Below are 6985 nucleotides of genomic sequence, written 5' to 3'. Positions count from 1 at the left end.
AATTATTTATAATATAAATCAGTTAATTAAATAATTAATTAATCAATTTATAAAATAAATAAAACTAATTTTATAATTAAAATAAAATACAAATAAAAATAAAAATAATTTGCATAAACATTTGTCAGAAACAAAATCCTGACAAAAACAGATCAAACCCGGGTATTTTACACGGGTCAAACGGGTCAATTCCGGGTCATGAAGAACATGACCGGAATTTTCCGAGAAACCGGCCACCGGAGCAGATTCCGGTGGGCCAAATTCAGGCCAAAAACAACACTGTTTGGTGTGTTTTTTACTGGGTTTCAATTCAACACAACTGCAGCAACCGATTCCCGGCCAAAACGAACCAAAAACATCTCAGAATCTTCATCTCCGATCAAAACCGACTTCAACTCCGGCCAGATATCGAAATCACAGAATCGTACATAAAACTTAACGTTTAATAAAGCAAATTAAAGCTAAGAACATATACAATCAAAGCCCTAACATCTTAATAACCAAATATTCACAGAAATTACAGAGTTGTGATTTGAAAATCGAACATAAACCCTAATAATCGAACTTTGCTATCCAGGTATCGTTTGTTCAATTGAACACCATGAATCTATTGCAAATAACATCAGGTAGCTATATCAATCATTAAAACATCATAATAACCCTAGAATCAAAAAGTCCTAATTCGAACATAAACCCTAGAAATCGAAAATCAAAAACTACGAATTAAAACATGAAATTGATGCTAAAAGCAGAAAGAACATATGAAAACCTTCAATTTGGATACTCGAATAGGCATCAATTATTTTGAGACCCTATATGTCTATAGAATTTGACAACATAACGATTTAAGCGCAGTATTCATTATGATTACACAGGGCAAGTAAAACGGTTAGAGTTACCTACTAATCATGCATACAATACATGAACCTATGCTAGCATGGCAAGTTCTAAGTCTCAAGATTCACTTTCGCTTCACAAGAGATTAACAAACTATCTTATATGTTCGCGACACACATAAGACGAATAAGAACAACCTATGCTAAATATCATACAATCACCACATACCAATGTATTAAACAATTAACTAAAGAAATCCATAGTAAATCCGCTAGAATCCCATGATCCCAATTAGCCCATAATAGAACTCATTGTCACCATGGGTTCGTATGAAAGCATGATAATAACACAACAATATAAACTAATAAAAGTACTTAATAAATAACAGAGTACGTCAGAAGAGTATTAAGGTTCAAAGAGTAAAGAAAACTAGCATCCACTATTACAACGAATTAAAAGAATCACAAGATAAACGTATGCTTCCTCTTCTTCGTTGTTGCGTGCTAAAACGGTCTTCTTGATCTCCTCTCCTTGATGCTTGTTAAGTTCTTCACTTCTTCTGAAAAACGTCTCCCTAATAGGTTTATATAAGAGTCCACAAGAAACAGCATTAACAAAAGCCCAATATATATTGAATTAGAAAATCCAGAAACTGAAATTCCGACCCCAGGCGGCCGCCTCCAATCTCCACGCGGGCGCCTGCTCTCCAGGCGGTCGCCTGCTCTTTCCAGGTGGGCGCCTGCATGCCTTCTGGAAAATTATCAAGTTTGCTTCTGATTTTTCTGAATTCTTCGCACAACTCCCCGAGACTGGTTCCAAGTACTTCCCTAGGCTTATTTTGATGAAATTCCCCTGTACAAGCAAGTTATACCATGAAAGGTAAAAACACTCGAAAACGCTTTAAATACACAAAATACTCGAGTTCAAGACACCAATTCAAGCCGTTATGAGACGCTCTAAGTGGTATAAAAAGACACTTATCAAACACCTTAGTAAATTTAACTTAGTGAATTTTGTAAAACTCGACGGATGATTAAATATAGTCCCGACGGATGATTCAATGTAGTCCCGACGGATGATGATTTGACATCCATCGAGTGAGTAGCTTATGTAATAATAAGTATTGTAGCACATTCCTGCAAACAACTTTGTATAGATTATGTAGGAGCATATGAGTCATGTTAACTACTAGCAGATATGCAGAATAGGCTGATTAATTGTAAATATAAGATGTCTTGTAATTCTGTATAAATGAAATGGAGTCAAGTGACAAATAGCTACCCGGCGGATGATCAACAAATCTACCCGACGAATGATCAACAAAGCTATCCGACGGATGACAAGCATTTACCCGACGGATGATCAAATTCAAATATCTGTTGACAGTGATAACACAGTCACATGCGTTGGGTGTTTACAAAAGGAATATGGCAGCCTGTTTAGCAGGTTATTGAGAACAAAGAAGCATTACCATTTCCATGCAAGGTATGAAGATTTTCAAAGATGCTTGATTAGAGTAATGAAGCCGCATGGAGTTAGACTTGATAGGTTTTATCTTATTATCATGTCTTATTACCATGTAAAATTGGTGATATATAAACCAAGTCTAGGTAGTAGAACAAACAACTAAGCAAACACATTTTATGTGAGAAATAGAAAAGGCTGTATTTGTCAAGAATTTCTCTATAGTTTGTTTTTTCAACTTGTAAAGCAGCTGTGAGCTAATTTGAGCTTCACAGAGTTCTCAAATCGATATTTATATATCTCTGGTGGATACATTCAAATCCACCAGAAAGTTTTAAAGACTTGTGTTTTTATTACTTTGTGTTTGATTTAGTGAATCCTTTCATTCCACACTTTGCAAATCTAAACACATATATATCTGTCGAGTTAAGAACTGTTTTTAAAAATCTTGAAAAAGAAGCCAAAATTACATTCAACCTCCCTTTTGTAATTCTTGTTGTATTGTTAGGGAATAACAATTGGTATCAGAGCAAGCTCTTGAAGTACAAAGAGTGTAAAGATCACAACAAACAGCAAGATTAACAAGAAGGATGTTGGAGTTAAAATTCCTTTTCTGGACAAAGATAATTATCACCACTAGAAAGTGAAGATGCACCTACATCTTCTTTCCCAATATGAGGCCTATGTGGATTGCATAGAGAGATGTCCTCATGTACCAATGAGAGCTGCAACTGGCAATGAGCCATCTGTTCCCAAGACTAGGCATGAATGGTCAGAACCTGATATTGAGCAAGTCAGGAAAGACAAGAAGGCCATGAATATATTGTTCAATGGAGTTCATGGTGATATGTTTGACAACATCATTAACTGCAAAATAGCCAAAGAGGTTTGGGACACTATCCAGATTATTTGTGATGGTACTGAGCAAGTAAGGGAAAATAAGATGCAGCTGCTAATTCATCAATATGAGCACTTCCATTGTGTAGACAATGAGTCTCTCACTGACATTTTTAGTAGATTTCAAAAACTACTAAATGCTTTGAAGTTGTATGGAAGAGTCTATCAAACAAAAGACTCTAACCTCAAGTTCCTTAGATCTCTTCCAAAGGAATGGAAGCCAATGACAGTCTCATTGAGAAATTCTCAGGATTACAAGGAGTTCACCTTGGAGAGATTGTATGGCATTCTAAAAACTTATGAGCTTGAAATAGAGCAAGTTGAGAGGATGGAGAAAGGAAGTAAGAAAAGAGGGTCCATAGCACTGGTTGCTGAGTTAGAGAAGGAGAAGGAGATGAAGGTAGAAGCTGTTGATCCTACCTCAAAGGTCTGTGAAAGCAAGGGCAAAGGGCTGGTAGCTGAAAATGAAGATCATTTGAGCCAAGATGATATGGATGATATTGATGAGCATTTAGCATTCCTTTCCAGAAAATTTTCCAAGCTCAAGTTCAAAAAGAACTTTAGAGCAGCCAAACCAAGTAGAAACATGGAAGATAAATCCAAATTCAAATATTTCAAATGTGGCTTGGCTGGGAATTTTTCCAGTGTGTGTAGAAAGTCAGATTCCAGCAAGAAGAAATTTAAGCCTGTTGATTATAAACAGAAATAATTTGAGTTGCTCAAGCAAAAGGAAAGGGCTTTCATTGCATAAGAAAATGACTGGGCAGCTGATGGATTGGATAAAGATGAAGAAACAAGCTATGTCAACCTAGCCCTGATGGCCAAATCTGATAAAACATAAACAAGTTCTTCAAGTAATCAGGTAATCTCCCTAACTTAGCACATTTATCTAAAGCTGAGTGTAATGATGCAATCAATGACATGTCCATGGAATTATATCACTTGCGTATTACACTTAAGTCTCTCACTAAGGAAAATGCTAAAATTAAAGAAAACAATGTGTTTTTAAGTGAGAGGAATAATGTGTTAGAGTCTCAGTTTATTGAATTTGAAAAATTGAGAATTGAGTGTAAGATTGCTAAGGATGAATTAACTGAGTCCTTGAAGAAAGAAGAAATTTTAAAGAAGCAGCTTGAACGAGAACAAGAAGTGATTAAAGCATGGAAATCATCCAGAGATGTCCATGCTTAAATCACTAAAGTTCAAGGCATTGAGTCCTTTTGTGATGCAGCCTGGAAGAAGAGTAAAGAGAAGCTTGAGTCCAACTTGGTTGAAGGACTTTTGACAGATGTGGACTCGACAGATGATGAAGATCATCCGTCAGATAATCAAAAGGATTATCCGTCGAGTGACAAGGAGCCACATCCGTCGGCTGTGAGTAAACCTATTAGCAAAGTTAAGCTAGCTAAGTTGAATGAGAAATATAGATCAGTTTCTAAGAACTTTATTCCAAGTGAATCAAGTCAAGTTAGGAAGGAAAAAAAGTTAATGTTGGTCATTTGTCCATCAAGCAATTGAATGACAGGTTAGAAAAGATTGAGGTTAAAACAGAAACTAAAAGGAAAAACAATAGAAATGGGAAAGTAGGAATTAACAAACATAACAACTACACACCTGATAAATATACACCAAGAAAAATCTGTGTGAAGTGTGGTAGTGTTAATCACCCGTCTGTTAATTGCAAACTTGCCATGCCTACTCATATGTCCGTGCCTCCCTCTTTTCCCAACATGACTGCTATGCCTACCATGCCTATGAATGATATGTCTACTTAGAATTTGCATGCACAATTTGCTAATATACCATTTGTACCTAATCCTTATTATGCTGCATTTAGTATGCCATAAATGACATTTAGCATGCCTTACTGGAATAATATGTTTGCAAACAGAATGCATTTTCCTGTTAATCAAAATGTGCATGATAATTCAATTCTAATGATTGGTTTCAAAGGTCAAACTCAAATGACTAAGGATGAATCAGAAACTCCCAAGTCAAATGAAATTAAACCTAAGAAACCAAAGAAGAAAGCTAACAAGGCAGGACCCAAGGAAACTTGGGTATGAAAATTAACTTGATTTGGTTTTGATGTGTTCAGGGAAACAGATAGAATCTTTTGTACCTGGATAGTGGTTGTTCAAGGCACATGACTGGAGATTCTACCCTGCTCACAGAGTTCAAGGAGTTGGAGATGACAACAAGGGTTATACTGTGGGATATGGCTTGATTTTAAAAGACATTGTCATCATTGAAGAGGTTGCCTTAGTGGATGGTCTCAAGCATAATTTGTTGAGTATCATCCAGGTTTGTGATAAAGGCAATTCAAAAGCCTGTGTTGTGACAAACAAAAGAAGCAACAAAGTGGTTCTCACTGGAGTGAGAAAAGGAAATGTGTATTTAGCTAACTTCAACTCACCTAATGCAGAATCTGTCACTTGTCTTCTCAGTAAAGCAAGTCAAGATGAAAGTTGGTTATGGCACAAGAAGCTGTCCCATCTAAACTTCAAGACCATGAATGAGCTTGTCAAGAAAGAACTGGTTAGAGGCATTCCTCAAGTGGAGTTTTCTAAGGATGGATTGTGTGATTCCTGCCAAAAGGGAAAGAAAATTAAAGCATCATTCAGAAAGAAGCTTGATTCAACAATTTAAGAACCTTTGCAATTGTTATACATGGACTTATTTGGACCAGTCAATGTGTTTTCCATCTCAAGAAAAAGATTTTTCCTAGTAATTGTGGATGATTTCTCAAAGTTCTCTTAGATATATTTCCTAAATTCTAAAGATGAAGCTAGTGAAATCATCATCAATCACATAAGGCAAGTCAACAATCATCCTGATTTTAAAGTAAGAAGAATCAGGAGTGACAATGGAACTGAGTTCAAGAATTCTGTGATGAGATCATTTTGTGAAGAGAATGGGATTATGCATGAGTTTTTTGCAGCAAGAACTCCATAACAAAATGGAGTAATGGAAAGAAAGAACATATCTCTTATTGAAGCTGCAAGGACAATGCTTGAAGAATCAAAGTTACCATCATATTTTTGGGCTGAAGCTGTGAACACTGCTTGCTACACTCAGAATATTTCTTTGGTTAATCAAGCAAAGTGTATGACACCCTACCAATTTTTTATGAACAAGAAACCAACTCTAAATTTCCTTCATGTCTTTGGCTGCAAATGTTATATCTTGGGGAATCAAACTGATCAACATGGGAAGTTTGATGCTAAAGCATATGAAGGAATTTTTGTTGGATATATTGTGGGAAAGGCATATAGGGTCTACAACCTAAGAACCAACATTGTTATGGAATTAATACATGTTGTGTTTGATGACAAAAATATTGAAGGACTACAAGATGGAGATTTCCATGAAAGCCTCAAGTTTGATAATGTGGAGATGGTTAGTGATGACAGTGATGATGAAAGTGATCAAGAAATAATGAATAAGGATAATGCAGAAAAATCTACAACTAATGAAGCACATAATCCAAAATCTGTCGAGTTGCAAAATGCTTCATCCGTCGGGAGACAATCTGCCTTTTTCCGTTGGGAGACAGTCAGCTTCATCCGTCGGGACACAAAGTGCATCATTCGTCGGGTCATTAAGAGAAGCTGAAAGTCAGAATAAATCACTTACAGAAAATTCCCCTTTCTCAAATCAAAGATTCACAAACTCAGAGGGAGTTTCTAATAATCAAAACTCAATCACATATCAAGACAACAATGAGGCCTCTTCATCTAGAGCTAATCTACCTCAACAAAGAAAATGGACTAAAGATCACCCTTTT

This window comes from Apium graveolens, chromosome 4 (genome assembly GCF_009905375.1).
Source record: "Apium graveolens cultivar Ventura chromosome 4, ASM990537v1, whole genome shotgun sequence".
Classification (NCBI taxonomy): domain Eukaryota; kingdom Viridiplantae; phylum Streptophyta; class Magnoliopsida; order Apiales; family Apiaceae; genus Apium; species Apium graveolens.
The sequence above is the reverse complement of the archived record's forward strand: the minus strand, read 5'-3'. Positions refer to the sequence as shown.